Genomic DNA, 25531 nt, shown 5'->3' with positions numbered 1-25531 from the left:
ACCCTGGGTCTCCCGCCTCAACTGGAGACATATCCCAATTGCCATGCCAAGACTCGAGGAGAATATCGAGGTGTCCCTCGCACCTAGGCAGGAGTCCTGACTTCGCTGAACAAACACGTGTCTGGAAGGGCCCTCCCCGTCGTAACTCGAGAATATACCCCAGGTTCCGGCCGCAACTCGAGAAAAACCATGAGACTTCCCCCTCGCTGCTGGATGAGGCCAGATTCCCCTGAACTGCGTGCAGAGCAATTCCGTGTTCCACATCAAACCTGAAAGGAGCCTTGATTTCCTTGATGGCACTCCAGAGAAAACCCAAGATCACTGTCTCAAGTCTAGAGGGATCCTGAGGTCACTGTAGCAAGACGAAAGGGCTCCGTGGACCCCAAATCAACTCGAGATGAGAGCTTAGTCCCTGGCTTCGACTCAAGAGGAATACCAACTTTCCACAAGCACCTCAAGAGGAGGCTTCTCTCAGCTACAGGTATGTGAGAGGGACCCTGAGTTTGTGGCCTCAAGTGGAATGGACACGGAGATGCTCTGACTCGAAGTAAGGCTGGATATCCCTGCAGTGAATTGAATGCAGGCTCGTCTTGCATCTCGCAAGACGAAGGGTTGTCTGAATCCCCTGTGGAGACCACAGAGAAAGACCTAATTTTCCGCCTCATCGCGACCGGAGGCCTCACATCCTTTGAAAATTCGAGGAGTCCGGGGAGATCAATGCTTCCAAAGGAGACGATGCCTGACTCCTCTTGAAAATGGATAGGAGTCCCAGGATCCCTGTGGCACGTGGAAAGGGACCCTGGGTCTCCCGCCTCACGTGGAGACGCGTCCCCATTGCCATGCCAAGACTCGAGGAGAATCCCGAGTTGTCCCTCGCACCTAGGCAGGAGTCCTGACGTCGCTGAACAAACACGTGTCTGGAAGGGCCCTCCCCGTCGTAACTCGAGAATATACCCCAAGTTCCAGCCGCAACTCGAGAAAAACCATGAGACTTCCCCCTCGCCGCTGGATGAGGCCCGATTCCCCTGCACTGCGTGCAGAGCAATTCCGTGTTCCACATCAAACGTGAAAGGAACCTTGATTTCCTTGATGGCACTCCAGAGAAAACCCAAGATCACTGTCTAGAGTTTAGAGGGATCCTGAGGTCACTGGAGCAACACGAAAGGGCTCCGTGGACCTCAAATTAACTCGAGATGAGAGCTTAGCCCTGGCTTCGCCTCAAGGGGAATACCAACTTTCCACAAGCACCTCAAGAGGAGGCTTCTCTCAGCTACAGGTATGTGAGAGAGACCCTGAGTTTGTGGCCTCAAGTGGAATGGACACCGAGATGCTCTGACTCCAAGTAAGGCCGGATATCCCTGCAGTGAATTGAATGCAGGCTCGTCTTGCATCTCCCAAGACGAAGGGATGTCTGAATCCCCGGTGGAGACCACAGAGAAAGACCTAGTCCTCCGCCTCAACATGACCGGAGGCCTCACATCCTTTGAAAACTCGAGAGGTCCGCGGAGATCAATGCTTCCAAAGGAGACGATGCCTGACTCCTCTTGAAAATGGATAGGAGTCCCAGGATCCCTGTGGCACGTTGAAAGGGACCCTGGGGCTCCCGGCTCACGTGGAGACACATCCCAATTGCCACGGCAAGACTCGAGGAGAATCCCGAGGTATCCCTCGAACCTAGGCATGAGTCCTGACATCGCTGAACAAACACGTGTCTGGAAGGGCGCTCCCCGTCGTAACTCGAGAATATACCCCAGGTTCCGGCCGCAACTCGAGAAAAACCATGAGACTTCCCCCTCGCCGCTGGATGAGGCCCGATTCCCCTGCACTGCATGCAGAGCAATTCCGTGTTCCACATCAAACGTGAAAGGAGCCTTGATTTCCTTGATGGCACTCCAGAGAAAACCCAAGATCACTGTCTCAAGTCTATAGGGATCCTGAGGTCACTGGAGCAACACGAAAGGGCTCCGTGGACCCCAAATCAACTCGAGATGAGAGCTTAATCCCTTTCTTCGACTCAACGGGAATACCAACTTTCCACAAGCACCTCAAGAGGAGGCTTCTCTCAGCTACAGGTATGTGAGAGGGACCCCGAGTTTGTGGCCTCAAGTGGAATGGACACCGAGATGCTCTGACTCGAAGTAAGGCTGTATGTCCCTGCAGTGAATTGAATGCAGGCTCGTCTTGCATCTCGCAAGACTAAGGGATGTCTGAATCCCCTGTGGAGACCACAGAGAAAGACCTAATTTTTCCGCCTCATCGCTACCAGAGGCCTCACATCCTTTGAAAATTCGAGAAGTCCGCGGAGATCAATGCTTCCAAAGGAGACGATGCCTGACTCCTCTTGAAAATGGATAGGAGTCCCAGCATCCCTGTGGCACGTGGAAAGGGACCCTGGGTTTCCCGGCTCACGTGGAGACACATCCCAATTGCCACGGCAAGACTCGAGGAGAATCCCGAGGTATCCCTCGAACCTAGGCAGGAGTCCTGACATCGCTGAACAAACACGTGTCTGGAAGGGCGCTCCCCGTCGTAACTCGAGAATATACCCCAGGTTCCGGCCGCAACTCGAGAAAAACCATGAGACTTCCCCCTCGCCGCTGGATGAGGCCCGATTCCCCTGCACTGCATGCAGAGCAATTCCGTGTTCCACATCAAACGTGAAAGGAGCCTTGATTTCCTTGATGGCACTCCAGAGAAAACCCAAGATCACTGTCTCAAGTCTAGAGGGATCCTGAGGTCACTGGAGCAACACGAAAGGGCTCCGTGGACCCCAAATCAACTCGAGATGAGAGCTTAATCCCTTTCTTCGACTCAACGGGAATACCAACTTTCCACAAGCACCTCAAGAGGAGGCTTCTCTCAGCTACAGGTATGTGAGAGGGACCCCGAGTTTGTGGCCTCAAGTGGAATGGACACCGAGATGCTCTGACTCGAAGTAAGGCTGGATGTCCCTGCAGTGAATTGAATGCAGGCTCGTCTTGCATCTCGCAAGACTAAGGGATGTCTGAATCCCCTGTGGAGACCACAGAGAAAGACCTAATTTTCCGCCTCATCGCGACCAGAGGCCTCAAATCCTTTGAAAATGTGAGAAGTCCGTGGAGATCAATGCTTCCAAAGGAGACGATGCCTGATTCCTCTTCAAAATGGATAGGAGTCCCAGCATCCCTGTGGCACGTGGAAAGGGAGCGTGGGTCTCCCGCCTCACGTGGAGACGCGTCCCCATTGCCATGCCAAGACTCGAGGAGAATCCCGAGGTGTCCCTCGCACCTAGGCAGTAGTCCTGACGTCGCTGAACAAACACGTGTCTGGAAGGGCCCTCCCCGTCGTAACTCGAGAATATACCCCAGGTTCCGGCCGCAACTCGAGAAAAACCATGAGACTTCCCCCTCGCCGCTGGATGAGGCCCGATTCCCCTGCACTGCGTGCAGAGCAATTCCATGTTCCACATCAAACGTGAAAGGAGCCTTGATTTCCTTGATGGCACTCCAGAGAAAACCCAAGATCACTGTCTCAAGTCTAGAGGGATCCTGAGGTCACTGGAGCAACACGAAAGGGCTCCGTGGACCCCAAATCAACTCGAGATGAGAGCTTAGTCCCTGGTTTCGACTCAAGAGAAATACCAAATTTCCACAAGCACCTCAGGAGGAGGCTTCTCTCAGCTACAGGTATCTGAGAGGGAACCTGAATTTGTGGCCTCAAGTGGAGTGGACACCGAGATGCTCTGACTCGAAGTTAGGCCGGATATCCCAACAGTGAATTGAATGCAGGCTCGTCTTGCATCTCCCAATACGAAGGGATGTCTGAATCCCCTATAGAGACCACAGAGAAAGACCTAGTTCTCTGCTTCATCGCGACCGGAGGCCTCACATCCTTTGAAAACTCGAGAGGTCCGCAGAGATCAATGCTTCCAAAGGAGACGATGCCTGACTCCTCTTGAAAATGGATAGGAGTCCCAGGATCCCTGTGGCACGTGAAAAGGGACACTGGGTTTACCGCCATATGTGGAGACGCGTCCCCATTGCCATGCCAAGACTCGAGGAGAATCCCGAGTTGTACCTCGCACCTAGGCAGGAGTCCTGACGTCGCTGAACAAACACGTGTCTGGAAGGGCCCTCCCCGTCGTAACTCGAGAATATACCCCAGGTTCTGGCCGCAACTCGAGAAAAACCATGAGACTTCCCCCTCGCCTCGAGATGAGGCCCGATTCCCCTGAACTGCGTGCAGAGCAATTCCGAGTTCCACATCAAACGTGAAAGGAGCCTTGATTTCCTTGATGGCACTCCAGAGAAAACCCAAGATCACTGTTTCAAGTCTAGAGGGATCCTGAGGTCACTGTAGCAAGACGAAAGGGCTCCGTGGACCCCAAATCAACTCGAGATGAGAGCTTAGTCCCTGGCTTCGACTCAAGAGGAATACCAACTTTCCACAAGCACCTCAAGAGGAGGCTTCTCTCAGCTAATGGTATGTGAGAGGGACCCTGAGTTTGTCGCCTGAAGTCGAATGGACACCGAGATGCTCTGACTCGAAGTAAGGCCAGATATCCCTGCAGTGATTTGAATGCAGGCTCGTCTTGCATCTCCCAAGATGAAGGGATGTCTGAATCCTCTGTGGAGACCGCAGAGAAAGACCTAGTTCTCTGCCTCATCGCGACGGGAGGCCTCACATCCTTTGAAAACTCGAGAGGTCCGCGGAGATCAATGCTTCCAAAGGAGACGATGCCTGACACCTCTTGAAAATGGATAGGAGTCCCAGGATCACTGTGGCACGTGGAAAGGGACCCTGGGTCTACCGCCTCACGTGGAGACGCATCCCCATTGCCATCCAAAGACTCGAGGAGAATTCCGAGGTGTCCCTCGCACCTAGGCAGGATTCCTGACGTCGCTGAACTAACACGTGTCTGGAATGGCCCTCCCCGTCGTAACTCGAGAATATACCCCAGGTTCCAGCCGCAACTCGAGAAAAACCATGAGGCTTCCCCCTCACCGCTGGATGAGGCCCGATTCCCCTGCACTGCGTGCAGAGCAATTCCGTGTTCCACATCAAACGTGAAAGGAGCCTTGATTTCCTTGATGGCACTCCAGAGAAAACCCAAGATCACTGTCTCAAGTCTAGAGGGATCCTGAGGTCTCTGGAGCAACACGAAAGGGCTCCGTGGACCCCAAATCAACTCGAGATGAGAGCTTAGTCCCTGGCTTCGTCTCAAGAGGAATACCAAATTTCCACAAGCACCTCAAGAGGAGGCTTCTCTCAGCTACAGGTATGTGAGAGGGACCCTGAGTGTGTGGCCTCAAGTGGAATGGACAGCGAGATGCTCTGACTCGAAGTAAGGCCGGATATCCCTGCAGTGATTTGAATGCAGGCTCGTCTTGCATCTCCCAAGACGAAGGGATGTCTGAATCCCCTGTGGAGACCACAGAGAAAGACCGAGTTCTCCGCCTCATCGCGACCGGAGGCCTCACATCCTTTGAAAACTCGAGAGGTCCGCGGAGATCAATGCTTCCAAAGGAGACGATGCCTGACTCCTCTTGAAAATAGATAGGAGTCCCAGAATCCCTGTGGAACGTGGAAAGGGAACCTGGGTCTCCGGCCTCACGTGGAGACGCGTCCCAATTGCCATGCCAAGACTCGAGGAGAATCCCGAGGTGTCCCTCGCACCTAGGCAGGAGTCCTCACGTCGCTGAAAAAACCTGTGTCTGGAAGGGCCCTCCCCGTCGTAACTCGAGAATATACCCCAGGTTCCGGCTGCAACTCGAGAAAAACCATGAGACTTCCCCATCCCCGCGAGATGAGGCCCGATTCCGCTGCACTGCGTGCAGACCAATTCCGTATTCCACATCAAACGTGAAAGGAGCCTTGATTTCCTTGATGGCACTCCAGAGAAAACCAAAGATCACTGTCTCAAGTCTAGAGGGATCCTGAGGACAATGTACCAACACGAAAGGGCTCCGTGGACCCCAAATCAACTCGAGATGAGAGCTTAGTCCCTGGTTTCGACTCAAGAGAAATACCAAATTTCCACAAGCACCTCAGGAGGAGGCTTCTCTCAGCTACAGTTATCTGAGAGGGAACCTGAATTTGTGGCCTCAAGTGGAGTGGACACCGAGATGCTCTAACTCGAAGTTAGACCGGATATCCCAACAGTGAATTGAATGCAGGCTCGTCTTGCATCTCCCAATACGAAGGGATGTCTGAATCCCCTATAGAGACCACAGAGAAAGACCTAGTTCTCTGCTTCATCGCGACCGGAGGCCTCACATCCTTTGAAAACTCGAGAGGTCCGCAGAGATCAATGCTTCCAAAGGAGACGATGCCTGACTCCTCTTGAAAATGGATAGGAGTCCCAGGATCCCTGTGGCACGTGAAAAGGGACACTGGGTTTACCGCCATATGTGGAGACGCGTCCCCATTGCCATGCCAAGACTCGAGGAGAATCCCGAGTTGTACCTCGCACCTAGGCAGGAGTCCTGACGTCGCTGAACAAACACGTGTCTGGAAGGGCCCTCCCCGTCGTAACTCGAGAATATACCCCAGGTTCTGGCCGCAACTCGAGAAAAACCATGAGACTTCCCCCTCGCCTAGAGATGAGGCCCGATTCCCCTGAACTGCATGCAGAGCAATTCCGAGTTCCACATCAAACGAGAAAGGAGCCTTGATTTCCTTGATGGCACTCCAGAGAAAACCCAAGATCACTGTTTCAAGTCTAGAGGGATCCTGAGGTCACTGTAGCAAGACGAAAGGGCTCTGTGGACCCCAAATCAACTCGAGATGAGAGCTTAGTCCCTGGCTTCGACTCAAGAGGAATACCAACTTTCCACAAGCACCTCAAGAGGAGGCTACTCTCAGCTAATGGTATGTGAGAGGGACCCTGAGTTTGTCGCCTGAAGTCGAATGGACACCGAGATGCTCTGACTCGAAGTAAGGCCAGATATCCCTGCAGTGATTTGAATGCAGGCTCGTCTTGCATCTCCCAAGATGAAGGGATGTCTGAATCCTCTGTGGAGACCGCAGAGAAAGACCTAGTTCTCTGCCTCATCGCGACGGGAGGCCTCACATCCTTTGAAAACTCGAGAGGTCCGCAGAGATCAATGCTTCCAAAGGAGACGAAGCCTGACACCTCTTGAAAATGGATAGGAGTCCCAGGATCACTGTGGCACGTGAAAGGGACCCTGGGTCTCCCGCCTCACATGGAGACGCGTCCCAATTGCCATGCCAAGACTCGAGGAGAATCCCGAGGTGTCCTTCGCACCTAGGCAGGAGTCCTGACGTCACTGAAAAAACAGGTGTCTGGAAGGGCCCTCCCCGTCATAACTCGAGAATATACCCCAGGTTCCAGCCGCAACTCGAGAAAAACAATGAGGCTTCCCCCTCACCGCTGGATGAGGCCCGATTCCCCTGCACTGCGTGCAGAGCAATTCCGTGTTCCACATCAAACGTGAAAGGAGCCTTGATTTCCTTGATGGCACTCCAGAGAAAACCCAAGATCACTGTCTCAAGTCTAGAGGGATCCTGAGGTCACTGGAGCAACACGAAAGGGCTCCGTGGACCCCAAATCAAATCGAGATGAGAGCTTAGTCCCTGGCTTCGTCTCAAGAGGAATACCAAATTTCCACAAGCACCTCAAGAGGAGGCTTCTCTCAGCTACAGGTATGTGAGAGGGACCCTGAGTGTGTGGCCTCAAGTGGAATGGACAGCGAGATGCTCTGACTCGAAGTAAGGCCGGATATCCCTGCAGTGAATTGAATGCAGGCTCGTCTTGCATCTCTCAAGACGAAGGGATGTCTGAATCCCCTGTGGAGACCACAGAGAAAGACCGAGTTCTCCGCCTCATCGCGACCGGAGGCCTCACATCCTTTGAAAACTCGAGAGGTCCGCGGAGATCAATGCTTCCAAAGGAGACGATGCCTGACTCCTCTTGAAAATGGATAGGAGTCCCAGGATCCCTGTGGAACGTGGAAAGGGAAACTGCGTCTCCGGCCTCACGTGGAGACGCGTCCCAATTGCCATGCCAAGACTCGAGGAGAATCCCGAGGTGTCCCTCGCACCTAGGCAGGAGTCCTCACGTCGCTGAAAAAACCTGTGTCTGGAAGGGCCCTCCCCGTCTTAACTCGAGAATATACCCCAGGTTCCGGCGGCAACTCGAGAAAAACCATGAGACTTCCCCATCCCCGCGAGATGAGGCCCGATTCCCCTGCACTGCGTGCAGACCAATTCCGTGTTCCACATCAAACGTGAAAGGAGCCTTGATTTCCTTGATGGCACTCCAGAGAAAACCCAAGATCACTGTCTCAAGTCTATAGGGATCCTGAGGTCACTGGAGCAACACGAAAGGGCTCCGTGGACCCCAAATCAACTCGAGATGAGAGCTTAATCCCTTTCTTCGACTCAACGGGAATACCAACTTTCCACAAGCACCTCAAGAGGAGGCTTCTCTCAGCTACAGGTATGTGAGAGGGACCCCGAGTTTGTGGCCTCAAGTGGAATGGACACCGAGATGCTCTGACTCGAAGTAAGGCTGGATGTCCCTGCAGTGAATTGAATGCAGGCTCGTCTTGCATCTCGCAAGACTAAGGGATGTCTGAATCCCCTGTGGAGACCACAGAGAAAGACCTAATTTTCCGCCTCATCGCGACCAGAGGCCTCAAATCCTTTGAAAATGTGAGAAGTCCGTGGAGATCAATGCTTCCAAAGGAGACGATGCCTGATTCCTCTTCAAAATGGATAGGAGTCCCAGCATCCCTGTGGCACGTGGAAAGGGAGCGTGGGTCTCCCGCCTCACGTGGATACGCGTCCCCATTGCCATGCCAAGACTCGAGGAGAATCCCGAGGTGTCCCTCGCACCTAGGCAGTAGTCCTGACGTCGCTGAACAAACACGTGTCTGGAAGGGCCCTCCCCGTCGTAACTCGAGAATATACCCCAGGTTCCGGCCGCAACTCAAGAAAAACCATGAGACTTCCCCCTCGCCGCTGGATGAGGCCCGATTCCCCTGCACTGCGTGCAGAGCAATTCCATGTTCCACATCAAACGTGAAAGGAGCCTTGATTTCCTTGATGGCACTCCAGAGAAAACCCAAGATCACTGTCTCAAGTCTAGAGGGATCCTGAGGTCACTGGAGCAACACGAAAGGGCTCCGTGGACCCCAAATCAACTCGAGATGAGAGCTTAGTCCCTGGTTTCGACTCAAGAGAAATACCAAATTTCCACAAGCACCTCAGGAGGAGGCTTCTCTCAGCTACAGGTATCTGAGAGGGAACCTGAATTTGTGGCCTCAAGTGGAGTGGACACCGAGATGCTCTGACTCGAAGTTAGGCCGGATATCCCAACAGTGAATTGAATGCAGGCTCGTCTTGCATCTCCCAATACGAAGGGATGTCTGAATCCCCTATAGAGACCACAGAGAAAGACCTAGTTCTCTGCTTCATCGCGACCGGAGGCCTCACATCCTTTGAAAACTCGAGAGGTCCGCAGAGATCAATGCTTCCAAAGGAGACGATGCCTGACTCCTCTTGAAAATGGATAGGAGTCCCAGGATCCCTGTGGCACGTGAAAAGGGACACTGGGTTTACCGCCATATGTGGAGACGCGTCCCCATTGCCATGCCAAGACTCGAGGAGAATCCCGAGTTGTACCTCGCACCTAGGCAGGAGTCCTGACGTCGCTGAACAAACACGTGTCTGGAAGGGCCCTCCCCGTCGTAACTCGAGAATATACCCCAGGTTCTGGCCGCAACTCGAGAAAAACCATGAGACTTCCCCCTCGCCTCGAGATGAGGCCCGATTCCCCTGAACTGCGTGCAGAGCAATTCCGAGTTCCACATCAAACGTGAAAGGAGCCTTGATTTCCTTGATGGCACTCCAGAGAAAACCCAAGATCACTGTTTCAAGTCTAGAGGGATCCTGAGGTCACTGTAGCAAGACGAAAGGGCTCCGTGGACCCCAAATCAACTCGAGATGAGAGCTTAGTCCCTGGCTTCGACTCAAGAGGAATACCAACTTTCCACAAGCACCTCAAGAGGAGGCTTCTCTCAGCTAATGGTATGTGAGAGGGACCCTGAGTTTGTCGCCTGAAGTCGAATGGACACCGAGATGCTCTGACTCGAAGTAAGGCCAGATATCCCTGCAGTGATTTGAATGCAGGCTCGTCTTGCATCTCCCAAGATGAAGGGATGTCTGAATCCTCTGTGGAGACCGCAGAGAAAGACCTAGTTCTCTGCCTCATCGCGACGGGAGGCCTCACATCCTTTGAAAACTCGAGAGGTCCGCGGAGATCAATGCTTCCAAAGGAGACGATGCCTGACACCTCTTGAAAATGGATAGGAGTCCCAGGATCACTGTGGCACGTGGAAAGGGACCCTGGGTCTACCGCCTCACGTGGAGACGCATCCCCATTGCCATCCCAAGACTCGAGGAGAATTCCGAGGTGTCCCTCGCACCTAGGCAGGATTCCTGACGTCGCTGAACTAACACGTGTCTGGAATGGCCCTCCCCGTCGTAACTCGAGAATATACCCCAGGTTCCAGCCGCAACTCGAGAAAAACCATGAGGCTTCCCCCTCACCGCTGGATGAGGCCCGATTCCCCTGCACTGCGTGCAGAGCAATTCCGTGTTCCACATCAAACGTGAAAGGAGCCTTGATTTCCTTGATGGCACTCCAGAGAAAACCCAAGATCACTGTCTCAAGTCTAGAGGGATCCTGAGGTCTCTGGAGCAACACGAAAGGGCTCCGTGGACCCCAAATCAACTCGAGATGAGAGCTTAGTCCCTGGCTTCGTCTCAAGAGGAATACCAAATTTCCACAAGCACCTCAAGAGGAGGCTTCTCTCAGCTACAGGTATGTGAGAGGGACCCTGAGTGTGTGGCCTCAAGTGGAATGGACAGCGAGATGCTCTGACTCGAAGTAAGGCCGGATATCCCTGCAGTGATTTGAATGCAGGCTCGTCTTGCATCTCCCAAGACGAAGGGATGTCTGAATCCCCTGTGGAGACCACAGAGAAAGACCGAGTTCTCCGCCTCATCGCGACCGGAGGCCTCACATCCTTTGAAAACTCGAGAGGTCCGCGGAGATCAATGCTTCCAAAGGAGACGATGCCTGACTCCTCTTGAAAATAGATAGGAGTCCCAGAATCCCTGTGGAACGTGGAAAGGGAACCTGGGTCTCCGGCCTCACGTGGAGACGCGTCCCAATTGCCATGCCAAGACTCGAGGAGAATCCCGAGGTGTCCCTCGCACCTAGGCAGGAGTCCTCACGTCGCTGAAAAAACCTGTGTCTGGAAGGGCCCTCCCCGTCGTAACTCGAGAATATACCCCAGGTTCCGGCTGCAACTCGAGAAAAACCATGAGACTTCCCCATCCCCGCGAGATGAGGCCCGATTCCGCTGCACTGCGTGCAGACCAATTCCGTATTCCACATCAAACGTGAAAGGAGCCTTGATTTCCTTGATGGCACTCCAGAGAAAACCAAAGATCACTGTCTCAAGTCTAGAGGGATCCTGAGGACAATGTACCAACACGAAAGGGCTCCGTGGACCCCAAATCAACTCGAGATGAGAGCTTAGTCCCTGGCTTCGTCTCAAGAGAAATACCAAATTTCCACAAGCACCTCAGGAGGAGGCTTCTCTCAGCTACAGTTATCTGAGAGGGAACCTGAATTTGTGGCCTCAAGTGGAGTGGACACCGAGATGCTCTGACTCGAAGTTAGACCGGATATCCCAACAGTGAATTGAATGCAGGCTCGTCTTGCATCTCCCAATACGAAGGGATGTCTGAATCCCCTATAGAGACCACAGAGAAAGACCTAGTTCTCTGCTTCATCGCGACCGGAGGCCTCACATCCTTTGAAAACTCGAGAGGTCCGCAGAGATCAATGCTTCCAAAGGAGACGATGCCTGACTCCTCTTGAAAATGGATAGGAGTCCCAGGATCCCTGTGGCACGTGAAAAGGGACACTGGGTTTACCGCCATATGTGGAGACGCGTCCCCATTGCCATGCCAAGACTCGAGGAGAATCCCGAGTTGTACCTCGCACCTAGGCAGGAGTCCTGACGTCGCTGAACAAACACGTGTCTGGAAGGGCCCTCCCCGTCGTAACTCGAGAATATACCCCAGGTTCTGGCCGCAACTCGAGAAAAACCATGAGACTTCCCCCTCGCCTAGAGATGAGGCCCGATTCCCCTGAACTGCATGCAGAGCAATTCCGAGTTCCACATCAAACGAGAAAGGAGCCTTAATTTCCTTGATGGCACTCCAGAGAAAACCCAAGATCACTGTTTCAAGTCTAGAGGGATCCTGAGGTCACTGTAGCAAGACGAAAGGGCTCTGTGGACCCCAAATCAACTCGAGATGAGAGCTTAGTCCCTGGCTTCGACTCAAGAGGAATACCAACTTTCCACAAGCACCTCAAGAGCAGGCTACTCTCAGCTAATGGTATGTGAGAGGGACCCTGAGTTTGTCGCCTGAAGTCGAATGGACACCGAGATGCTCTGACTCGAAGTAAGGCCAGATATCCCTGCAGTGATTTGAATGCAGGCTCGTCTTGCATCTCCCAAGATGAAGGGATGTCTGAATCCTCTGTGGAGACCGCAGAGAAAGACCTAGTTCTCTGCCTCATCGCGACGGGAGGCCTCACATCCTTTGAAAACTCGAGAGGTCCGCAGAGATCAATGCTTCCAAAGGAGACGAAGCCTGACACCTCTTGAAAATGGATAGGAGTCCCAGGATCACTGTGGCACGTGAAAGGGACCCTGGGTCTCCCGCCTCACATGGAGACGCGTCCCAATTGCCATGCCAAGACTCGAGGAGAATCCCGAGGTGTCCTTCGCACCTAGGCAGGAGTCCTGACGTCACTGAAAAAACAGGTGTCTGGAAGGGCCCTCCCCGTCATAACTCGAGAATATACCCCAGGTTCCAGCCGCAACTCGAGAAAAACAATGAGGCTTCCCCCTCACCGCTGGATGAGGCCCGATTCCCCTGCACTGCGTGCAGAGCAATTCCGTGTTCCACATCAAACGTGAAAGGAGCCTTGATTTCCTTGATGGCACTCCAGAGAAAACCCAAGATCACTGTCTCAAGTCTAGAGGGATCCTGAGGTCACTGGAGCAACACGAAAGGGCTCCGTGGACCCCAAATCAAATCGAGATGAGAGCTTAGTCCCTGGCTTCGTCTCAAGAGGAATACCAAATTTCCACAAGCACCTCAAGAGGAGGCTTCTCTCAGCTACAGGTATGTGAGAGGGACCCTGAGTGTGTGGCCTCAAGTGGAATGGACAGCGAGATGCTCTGACTCGAAGTAAGGCCGGATATCCCTGCAGTGAATTGAATGCAGGCTCGTCTTGCATCTCTCAAGACGAAGGGATGTCTGAATCCCCTGTGGAGACCACAGAGAAAGACCGAGTTCTCCGCCTCATCGCGACCGGAGGCCTCACATCCTTTGAAAACTCGAGAGGTCCGCGGAGATCAATGCTTCCAAAGGAGACGATGCCTGACTCCTCTTGAAAATGGATAGGAGTCCCAGGATCCCTGTGGAACGTGGAAAGGGAAACTGCGTCTCCGGCCTCACGTGGAGACGCGTCCCAATTGCCATGCCAAGACTCGAGGAGAATCCCGAGGTGTCCCTCGCACCTAGGCAGGAGTCCTCACGTCGCTGAAAAAACCTGTGTCTGGAAGGGCCCTCCCCGTCTTAACTCGAGAATATACCCCAGGTTCCGGCGGCAACTCGAGAAAAACCATGAGACTTCCCCATCCCCGCGAGATGAGGCCCGATTCCCCTGCACTGCGTGCAGACCAATTCCGTGTTCCACATCAAACGTGAAAGGAGCCTTGATTTCCTTGATGGCACTCCAGAGAAAACCCAAGATCATTGTTTCAAGTCTAGCGGGATCCTGAGGTCACTGTAGCACCACGAAAGGGCTCCGTGGACCCCAAATCAACTCGAGATGAGAGCTTAGTCCCTGGCTTCGACTCAAGAGGAATACCAACTTTCCACAAGCACCTCAAGAGGAGGCTACTCTCAACTAATGGTATGTGAGAGGGACCCTGAGTTTGTCGCCTCAAGTGGAATGGACACTGAGATGCTGTGACTCGAAGTAAGGCCAGATATCCCTGCAGTGATTTGAATGCAGGCTCGTCTTGCATCTCACAAGACGAAGGGATGTCTGAATCCCCTGTGCAGAACACAGAGAAAGACCTAATTTTCCGCCTCATCGCGACCGGAGGCCTCACATCCTTTGAAAATTCGAGAAGTCCGGGGAGATCAATGCTTCCAAAGGAGACGATGCCTGACTCCTCTTGAAAATGGATAGGAGTCCCAGGATCCCTGTGGCACGTGGAAAGGGACCCTGGGTCTCCCGCCTCACGTGGAGACGCGTCCCCATTGCCATGCCAAGACTCGAGGAGAATCCCGAGGTGTCCCTCGCACCTAGGCAGGAGTCCTGACGTCGCTGAACAAACACGTGTCTGGAAGGGCCCTCCCCATCGTAACTCGAGAATATACCCCAGGTTCCAGCCGCAACTCGAGAAAAACCATGAGACTTCCCCCTCGCCGCTGGATGAGGCCCGATTCCCCTGCACTGCGTGCAGAGCAATTCCGTGTTCCACATCAAACGTGAAAGGAACCTTGATTTCCTTGATGGCACTCCAGAGAAAACCCAAGATCACTGTCTAGAGTTTAGAGGGATCCTGAGGTCACTGGAGCAACACGAAAGGGCTCCGTGGACCTCAAATCAACTCGAGATGAGAGCTTAGCCCTGGCTTCGCCTCAAGGGGAATACCAACTTTCCACAAGCACCTCAAGAGGCGGCTTCTCTCAGCTACCGGTATGTGAGAGAGACCCTGAGTTTGTGGCCTCAAGTGGAATGGACACCGAGATGCTCTGACTCGAAGTAAGGCCTGATATCCCTGCAGTGAATTGAATGCAGGCTCGTCTTGCATCTCCCAAGACGAAGGGATGTCTGAATCCCCGGTGGAGACCACAGAGAAAGACCTAGTCCTCCGCCTCAACATGACCGGAGGCCTCACATCCTTTGAAACCTCGAGAGGTCCGTGGAGATCAATGCTTCCAAAGGAGACGATGCCTGACTCCTCTTGAAAATGGATAGGAGTCCCAGGATCCCTGTGGCACGTGGAAAGGGACCCTGGGTCTCCCGCCTCACGTGGAGATGCGTCCCAATTGCCATGCCAAGTCTCGAGGAGAATCCCGAGGTGTCCCTCGCACCTAGGCAGGAGTCCTCAAGTCGCTGAACAAACACGTGTCTGGAAGGGCCCTCCCCGTCGTAACTCGAGAATATACCCCAGGTTCCGGCCGCAACTCGAGAAAAACCATGAGACTTCCCCATCCCCGCGAGATGAGGCCAGATTCCCCTGCACTGCGTGCAGACCAATTCCGTGTTCCACATCAAACGTGAAAGGAGCCTTGATTTCCTTGATGGCACTCCAGAGAAAACCCAAGATCACTGTTTCAAGTCTAGAGGGATCCTGAGGTCACTGTAGCAACAGGAAAGGGCTCCGTGGACCCCAAATCAACTCGAGATGAGAGCTTAGTCCGTGGCTTCGACTCAAGAGGAATACCAACTTTCCACAAGCACCTCAAGAGGAGGCTACTCTCAACTAATGGTATGTGAGAGGGACCCTGAGTTTGTCGCCTCAAGTGGAATGGACACCGAGATGCTCTGACTCGAAGTAAGGCCAGATATCCCTGCAGTGATTTGAATGCAGGCTCGTCTTGCATCTCCCAAGACGAAGGGTTGTCTGAATCCCCTGTGGAGACAACAGAGAAAGACCTAGTCCTCCACCTCAATGAGACGGGAGGCCTCACATCCTTTGAAAACTCGAGAGGTCTGCGGAGATCAATACTTCCGAAGGAGACGATGCCTGACGCCTCTTGAAAATGGATAGGAGTCCCAGGATCCCTGTGGCACGTGGAAAGGGACCCTGGGTCTCCCGCCTCACGTGGAGACGCGTCCCAATTTCCATGCCAAGACTCGAGGAGAATCCCGAGGTGTCCCTCGCACCTAGGCAGGAGTCCTCAAGTCGCTGAACAAACACGTGTCTGGAAGGGCCCTCCCCGTCATAACTCGAGAATATACCCCAGGTTCCGGCCGCAACTCGAGAAAAACCATGAGACTTCCCCATCCCCGCGAGATGAGGCCCGATTCCCCTGCACTGCGTGCAGAGCAATTCCGTGTTCCACATCAAACGTGAAAGGAGCCTTGATTTCCTTGATGGCACTCCAGAGAAAACCCAAGATCACTGTCTCAAGTCTAGAGGGATCCTGAGGTCACTGGAGCAACACGAAAGGGCTCCGTGGACCCCAAATCAACTCGAGATCAGAGCTTATTCCCTGGCTTCGACTCAAGAGGAATACCAACTTTCCACAAGCACCTCAAGAGGAGGCTTCTCTCAGCTACAGGTATGTGAGAGGGACCCTGAGTTTGTGGCCTCAAGTGGAATGGACACCGAGATGCTCTGACTCGAAGTAAGGCTGGATATCCCTGCAGTGAATTGAATGCAGGCTCGTCTTGCATCTCCCAAGACGAAGGGATGTCTGAATCCCCTGTGGAGACCACAGAGAAAGACCGAGTTCTCCGCCTCATCGCGACCGGAGGCCTCACATCCTTTGAAAACTCGAGAGGTCCGCGGAGATCAGTGCTTCCAAAGAAGACGATGCCTGACTCCTCTTGAAAATGCATAGGTGTCCCAGGATCCCTGTGGAACGTGGAAAGGGACACTGGGTCTCCCGCCTCACGTGGAGACGCGTCCCAATTGCCATGCCAAGACTCGAGGAGAATCCCGAGGTGTCCCTCGCACCTAGACAGGAGTCCTCACATCGCTGAACAAACCTGTGTCTGGAAGGGACCTCCCCGTCGGAACTCGAGAATATACCCCAGGTTCGGTCATCAACTCGAGAAAAACCATGAGACTTCCCCCTCGCCGCGAGCTGAGGCCCCATTCCCCTGCACTGCGTGCAGAGCAATTCCGTGTTCCACATCAAACGTGAAAGGAGCCTTGATTTCCTTGATGGCACTCCAGAGAAAACCCAAGATCACTGTTTCAAGTCTAGAGGGATCCTGAGGTCACTGTAGCAACATGAAAGGGCTCCGGTGACCCCAAATCAACTCGAGATGAGAGCTTAGTCCCTGGCTTCAACTCAAGAGGAATACCAACTTTCCACAAGCACCTCAAGAGGAGGCTACTCTCAACTAATGGTATGTGAGAGGGACCCTGAGTTTGTCGCCTCAAGTGGAATGGACACCGAGATGCTCTGACTCGAAGTAAGGCCAGATATCCCTGCAGTGATTTGAATGCAGGCTCGTCTTGCATCTTCCAAGACGAAGGGTTGTCTGAATCCCCTGTGGAGACAACAGAGAAAGACCTAGTCCTCCACCTCATCGAGACGGGAGGCATCACATCCTTTGAAAACTCCAGAGGTCTGCGGAGATCAATACTTCCGAAGGAGACGATGCCTGACGCCTCTTGAAAATGGATAGGAGTCCCAGGATCACTGTGGCACGTGGAAAGGGAGCCTGGGACTCCCGCCTCAACTGGAGACACGTTCCAATTGCCATGGCAAGACTCGAGGAGAATCCCGAGGTGTCCCTCGCACCTAGGCAGGAGTCCTGACGTCGCTGAACAAACACGTGTCTGGAAGGGCCCTCCCCGTCGTAACTCGAGAATATACCCCAGGTTCCGGTTGCAACTCGAGAAAAACCATGAGACTTCCCCCTCGCCGCTGGATGAGGCCCGATTCCCCTGCACTGCGTGCAGAGCAATTCCGTGTTCCACATCAAACGTGAAAGGAGCCTTGATTTCCTTGATGGCACTCCAGAGAAAACCCAAGATCACTGTCTCAAGTCTAGAGGGATCCTGAGGTCACTGGAGCAACACGAAAGGGCTCCGTGGACCCCAAATCAACTCGAGATGAGAGCTTAGTCCCTGGCTTCGACTCAAGAGGAATACCAACTTTCCACAAGCACTTCAAGAGGAGGCTTCTCTCAGCTACAGGTATGTGAGAGGGACCCTGTGTTTGTGGCCTCAAGTGGAATGGACAGCGAGATGCTCTGACTCGAAGTAAGGCCGGATATCCCTGCAGTGAATTGAATGCAGGCTCGTCTTGCATCTCCCAAGACGAAGGGATGTCTGAATCCCCTGTGGAGACCACAGAGAAAGACCTAGTCCTCCGCCTCAACATGACCGGAGGCCTCACATCCTTTGAAAACTCGAGAGGTCCGCGGAGATCAATGCTTCCAAAGGAGACGATGCCTGATTCCTCTTGAAAATGGATAGGAGTCCCAGGATCACTGTGGCACGTGGAAAGGGACCCTGGGGCTCCCGCCTCATGTGGAGACGCGTCCCCATTGCCATGCCAAGACTCGAGGAGAATCCCGAGGTGTCCCTCGCACCTAGGCAGGAGTCCTGACGTCGCTGAACAAACACGTGTCTGGAAGGGCCCTCCCCGTCGTAACTCGAGAATATACCCCAGGTTCCGGCCGCAACTCGAGAAAAACCATGAGACTTCCCCCTCGCCGCTGGATGAGGCCCGATTCCCCTGCACTGCGTGCAGAGCAATTCCATGTTCCACATCAAACGTGAAAGGAGCCTTGATTTCCTTGATGGCACTCCAGAGAAAACCCAAGATCACTGTCTCAAGTCTAGAGGGATCCTGAGGTCACTGTAGCAAAACGAAAGGGCTCCGTGGACCCCAAATCAACTCGAGATGAGAGCTTAGTCCCTGGCTTCGTCTCAAGAGGAATACCAAATTTCCACAAGCACTTCAAGAGGAGGCTTCTCTCAGCTACAGGTATGTGAGAGGGACCCTGAGTTTGTGGCCTCAAGTGGAATGGACACGGAGATGCTCTGACTCGAAGTAAGCCCGGATATCCCTGCAGTGAATTGAATGCAGGCTCGTCTTGCATCTCCCAAGACGAAGGGATGTCTGAATCCCCTGTGGAGACCACAGAGAAAGACCGAGTTCTCCGCCTCAACGCGACCGGAGGCCTCACATCCTTTGAAACCTCAAGAGGTCCGCGGAGATCAATGCTTCCAAAGGAGACGATGCCTGACTCCTCTTGAAAATGGATAGGAGTCGCAGGATCCCTGTGGCATGTGGAAAGGGACCCTGGGTCTCCCGCCTCACGTGGAGATGCGTCCCAATTGCCATGCCAAGACTCGAGGAGAATCCCGAGGTGTCCCTCGCACCTAGGCAGGAGTCCTCACGTCGCTGAACAAACACGTGTCTGGAAGGGCCCTCCCCGTCGGATGGCCTCAAGTGGAATGGACACGGAGATGCTCTGACTCGAAGTAAGCCCGGATATCCCTGCAGTGATTTGATTGCAGGCTCGTCTTGCATCTCCCAAGACGAAGGGTTGTCTGAATCCCCTGTGGAGGCAACAGAGAAAGACCTAGTCCTCCACCTCATCGAGACGGGAGGCATCACATCCTTTGAAAACTCGAGAGGTCTGCGGAGATCAATTCTTCCGAAGGAGACGATGCCTGACGCCTCTTGAAAATGGATAGGAGTCCCAGGATCACTGTGGCACGAGGAAAGGGAACCTGGGTCTCCCGCCTCAACTGGAGACACGTCCCAATTGCCATGCCAAGACTCGAGGAGAATCCCGAGGTGTCCCTCGCACCTAGGCAGGAGTCCTGACGTCGCTGAACAAACACGTGTCTGGAAGGGCCCTCCCCATCGTAAATCGAGAATATACCCCAGGTTCCGGCCGCAACTCGAGAAAAACCATGAGACTTCCCCCTCGCCGCTGGATGAGGCCCGATTCCCCTGCACTGCGTGCAGAGCAATTCCGTGTTCCACATCAAACGTGAAAGGAGCCTTGATTTCCTTGATGGCACTCCAGAGAAAACCCAAGATCACTGTCTCAAGTCCAGAGGGATCCTGAGGTCACTGGAGCAACACGAAAGGTCTCCGTGGACCCCAAATCAACTCGAGATGAGAGCTTAGTCCCTGGCTTCGACTCAAGAGGAATACCAACTTTCCACAAGCACCTCAAGAGGAGGCTTCTCTCAGCTACAGGTATGTGAGAGGGACCCTGAGTTTGTGGCCTCAAGTCGAATGGACAGCGAGATGCTCTGACTCGAAGTAAGGCCGGATATCCCTCCAGTGAATTGAATGCAGGCTCGTCTTGCATCTCGCAAGAGGAAGGGATGTCTGAATCCCCTGTGTAGACCACAGAGAAAGACCTAATTTTCCGCCTCATTGCGACCGGTGGCCTCACATCCTTTGAAAATTCGAGAGGTCCGGGGAGATCAATGCTTCCAAAGGAGACGATTCCTGACTCGTCTTGAAAATGGATTGGAGTCCCAGGATCCCTGTGGCACGTGGAAAGGGACCCTGGGTCTCCCGCCTCACGTGGAGACGCGTCCCCATTGCCATGCCAAGACTCGAGGAGAATCCCGAGGTGTCCCTCGCACCTAGGCAGGAGTCCTGACGTCGCTGAACAAACCTGTGTCTGGAAGGGCCCTCCCCGTCGTAACTCGAGAATATACCCCAGGTTCGGTCAGCAACTCGAGAAAAACCATGAGACTTCCCCCTCGCAGCGAGATGAGGCCCGATTCCCCTGCACTGCGTGCAGAGCAATTGCGTGTTCCACATCAAACGTGAAAGGAGCCTTGATTTCCTTGATGGCACTCCAGAGAAAATCCAAGATCACTGTCTCAAGTCTAGAGGGATCCTGAGGTCACTGTAGCAACACGAAAGAGCTCCGTGGACCCCAAATCAACTCGAGATGAGAGCTTACTCCCTGGCTTCGACTCAAGAGGAATACCAACTTTCCACAAGCACCTCAAGATGAGGTTTCTCTCAGCTACATTTATGTGAGAGGGACCCTGAGTGTGTGGCCTCAAATGTAATGGACACCGAGATGCACTGATTCGAATAAAGGCCGGATATCCCTGCAGTGAATTGAATGCAGGCTCGTCTTGAATCTCCTAAGAAGAAGGGATGTATGAATCCCCTGTGGAGACCATAGAGAAAGACATTGTTCTCCGCCTCATCGCGACGTGAGTCCTCACATCCTTTGAGAACTCGAGAGGTCCGCGGAGATCAATGATTCCAAAGGAGACGATGCCTGACTCCTCTTGAAAATGGATAGGAGTCCCAGGATCCCTGTGGCACATGGAAAGGGACCCTGGATCTCCCGCCTCACGTGGAGACGCGTCCCAATTGCCATGCCAAGACTCGAGGAGAATCCCGAGGTGTCCCTCGCACCGACGCAGGAGTCCTGACGTCGCTGAACAAACACGTGTCTGGAACGGACCTCCCCGTCGTAACTCGAGAATATACCCCAGGTTCCGGCCGCAACTCGAGAAAAACCATGAGACTTCCCCCTCGCCGCGAGATGAGGCACGATTCCCCTGCACTGCGTGCAGAGCAATTCCGTGTTCCACATCAAACGTGAAAGGAGCCTTGATTTCCTTGATGGCACTCCAGAGAAAACCCGAGATCACTGTCTCAAGTCTAGAGGGATCCTGAGGTCACTGTAGCAACAGGAAATGGGTCCATGGACCCCAAATCAACTCGTGATGAGAGCTTAGTCACTGGCTTCGACTCTATAGGAATAGCAACTTTCCACAAGCACCTCAAGAGGAGGCTTCTCTCAGATAAAGTTATGTGAGAGGGCCCTGAGTTGGGGATTCAAGTGGAATGGACACCGAGAAGCTCTGACTCGAAGTAAGGCTGGATATCCCTGCAGTGAATTGAATGCAGGCTCGTCTTGCATCTCAGAAGACGAAGGGATGTCTGAATGCCCTGTGGAGACCACAGAGAAAGACCTAGATCTCCGCCTCATCGCGACCGGAGGCCTCACATCCTTTGAAAACTTGAGAGGTCCGCGGAGGTCAATGCTTCCAAAGGAGACTATACCTGACTCCTCTTGAAAATGGATAGGAGTTCCAGGATCCGCGTGGCACGTGGAAAGGGACGCTGGGTCTCCCGCCTCACGTGGAGACGCGTCCCAATTGCCATGCCAAGACTCGAGGATAATCCCGAGGTGTCCCTCACACCTAGGCAGGAGTCCTGACGTCACTGAACAAACACGTGTCTGGAAGGGCCCTCCCCGTCGTAACTCGAGAATATACCCCGGGTTCCTGCCGCAACTCGAGAAAAACCATGAGACTTCTCCCTCGCCACGAGATGAGGCCCGAATTACCTGCACTGCATGCAGAGCAATTCCGTGTTCCACATCAAACGTGAAAGGAGCCTTGATTTCCTTGATGGCACTCCAGAGAAAACCCAAGATCACTGTCTCAAGTCTAGAGGGATCCTGAGGTCACTGTAGCAACAAGAAAGGTCTCCGTGGAACCCAAATCAACTCGAGATGAGAGCTTAGTCCCTGGCTTCGATTCAAGACGAATACCAACTTTCCACATGCACCTCAAGAGGCGGTTTCTGTCAGCTACAGGTATGTGCGAGGGACCCTGAGTTTGTGGCCTCAAGTAGAATGGACACCGAGATGCTCTGACTCGAAGTAAGGCCGGATATCCGTGCAGTGAATTGAATGCAGGCTCGTCTTGCATCTCCCAAGAAGAAGGAATGTCTGAATCCCTTGTGGAGACCACAGAGAAAGACCTAGTTCTCCGCCTCATCGCGAACGGAGGCATCACATCCTTTGAAAACTCGAGAGGTCCGCTGAGATCTAGGCTTCCAAAGGAGACGATGCCTGACTCCTCTTGAAAATGGATAGGAGTCCCAGGATCCCTGTGGCACGTGGAAAGGGACACTGGGTCTCGCACCTCACGTGGAGCCGCGTCCCAATTTCCATGCCAAGACTCGAGGAGAATCCCGAGGTGTCCCTCGCACCTAGGCAGGAGTCCTGACATCGCTGAACAAACACGTGTCTGGAAGTGCCCTCCCCATCGTAACTCGAGAATATACCCCAGGTTCCGGCCGCAACTCGAGAAAAACCATGAGACTTCCCCCTCACCGCGAGATGAGGCCCGATTCCCCTGCACTGCGTGCAGAGCAATTCCGTGTTCCACATCAAACGTGAAAGGAGCCTTAATTTCCTTGATGGCACTCCAGAGAAAACCCAAGATCACTGTCTCAAGTGTAGAGGGATCCTGAGGTCACTGTAGCAACACGAAAGGGCTCCGTGGACCCCAAATCAACTCGAGATGAGAGCTTTTCCCTGGCTTCGATTCAAGAGGAATACCAACTTTCCACAAGCACCTCAAGAGGAGGCTTCTCTCAGCTACAGGTATGTGAGAGGGACCCTGAGTTTGTGGCCTCAAGTGGAATGGACACCGAGATGCTCTGACTCAAAGTAAGGCCGGATATGCCTGCAGTGAATTGAATGCATGCTCGTCTTGCATCTCCCAAGACGAAGGGATGTCTGAATCCCCTGTGGAGACCACAGAGAGAGACCTAGTTCTCGGCCTCATCGTGACCGGATGCCTCACATCCTTTGAAAACTCGAGAGGTCCACGCAGAACAAAGCTTCCAAAGGAGACGATGCCCGACTCCTCTTGAAAATGTATAGGAATACCAGGATCCCTGTGGCACGTGGAATGGGACCCTGGGTCTCCCGCCTCACGTGGAGACGCGTCCCAATTGCCATGCCAAGACTCGAGGAGAATACCGAGGTGTCCCTCGCACCTAGACAGGAGTCCTGACGTCGCTGAACAAACACGTGTCTGGAAGGGCCCTCCCCGTCGGAACTCGAAAATATAAATCAGGTTCCGGCCGCAACTCGAGAAAAAATATGAGACTTCCCCCTCGCCACGAGATGAGGCCCGATTCCCCTGCATTGCGTGCAGAGCAATTCCGTGTTCCACATCAAACGTGAAAGGAGCCTTGATTTCCTTGATGGCACTCCAGACAAAACCCAAGATCACTGTCTCAAGTCTAGAGGGATCCTGAGGTCACTGGAGCAACACGAAAGGGCTCCGTGGACCCCAAATCAACTCGAGATGAGAGCTTAGCCCCTGGCTTCGACTCAAGAGGAATACCAACTTTCCACAAGCACCTGAAGAGGAGGCTTCTCTCAGCTACAGGTATGTGAGAGGGACCCTGAGTTTGTGGCCTCAAGTGGAATGGACACCGAGATGCTCTGACTCGAAGTAAGGCCGGATATCCCTGCAGTGAATTGAATGCAGGCTCGTCTTGCATCTCCCAAGACGAAGGGATGTCTGAATCCCCTGTGGAGACCACAGAGAAAGACCTAGTTCTCGGCCTCATCGCGACCGGATGCCTCACATCCTTTGAAAACTCGAGAGGTCCACGCAGAAAAAAGCTTCCAAAGGAGACGATGCCTGACTCCTCTTGAAAATGGATAGGAATCCCAGGATCCCTGTGGCACGTGGAAAGGGACGCTGGGTCTCCCGCCTCACGTGGAGACGCGTCCCAATTGCCATGCCAAGACTCGAGGAGAATACCGAGGTGTCCCTCGCACCTAGGCAGGAGTCCTGACGTCGCTGAATAAACACGTGTCTGGAAGGGCCCTCCCCGTCGTAACTTGAGAATATTCCCCAGGTTCCAGCCGCTTCTCGAGAAAAACCATGAGATTACCCCTCGCCGCGAGATGAGGCCCGATTCCCCTGCACTGCGTGCAGAGCAATTCCGTGTTCCACATCAGACGTTAAACTAGACTTGATTTCCTTGATGGCACTCCAAAGAAAACCCAAGATCACTGTCTCAAGTCTAGAGGGATCCTGAGGTCACTGGAGAAACACGAAAGGGCTCCGTGGACCCCAAATCAACTCGAGATGAGAGCTTCGTCCCTGGCTTCTACTCTAGAGGAATACCAACTTTCCACAAGCACCTCAAGAGGAGACTTCTCTGAGATACAGGTATGTGAGAGAAACCCTGAGTTTGTGGCCTCAAGTGCAATGGTCACTGTGATGCTCTGACTCGAAGTAATGCCGGATATCCCTGCTGTGAATTGAATGCAGGCTCGTCTTGCATCTCCCAAGACGAAGGGATGTCTGAATCCACTGTGGAGACCACAGAGAAAACCTAGTTCTCCGCCTCATCGCGACCGGAGGCCTCTAATCCTTTGAAAACTCGAGAGGTCCGCGGAGATCAAGGCTTCCAAAGGAGACGATGCCTGACTCCTCTTGAAAATGGATAGGAGTCCCAGGATCCCTGTGGCACGTGGAAAGGGACCCTGGGTCTCCCGCCTCACGTGGAGACGCGTCCCAATTGCCATGCCAAGACTCGAGGAGAATCCCGAGTTGTCCCTCGCACCTAGGCAGTAGTCCTGACGTCGATGAACAAACACGTGTCTGGAAGGGTCCTCCCCGTCGCAACTCAAGAATATACCCCAGGTTCCGGCGCAACTCGAGAAAAACCATGAGCCTTCCCCCTCGCCGCGAGATGAGGACCGATTCCCCTGCACTGCGTGCAGAGCAATTCCGTGTTCCACATCAAACGTGAAAGGAGCCTTGATTTCCTTGATGGCACTCCAGAGAAAACCCAAGATCACTGTCTCAAGTCTAGAGGGATCCTGAGGTCACTGTAGCAAAACGAAAGGGCTCCGTGGACCCCAAATCAACTAGAGATGAGAGCTTCGTCCCTGGCTTCGACTCAAGAG

Source organism: Dama dama, chromosome 17 (genome assembly GCF_033118175.1).
Source record: "Dama dama isolate Ldn47 chromosome 17, ASM3311817v1, whole genome shotgun sequence".
NCBI classification, from domain to species: domain Eukaryota; kingdom Metazoa; phylum Chordata; class Mammalia; order Artiodactyla; family Cervidae; genus Dama; species Dama dama.
This window is presented reverse-complemented; position numbering follows the sequence as displayed.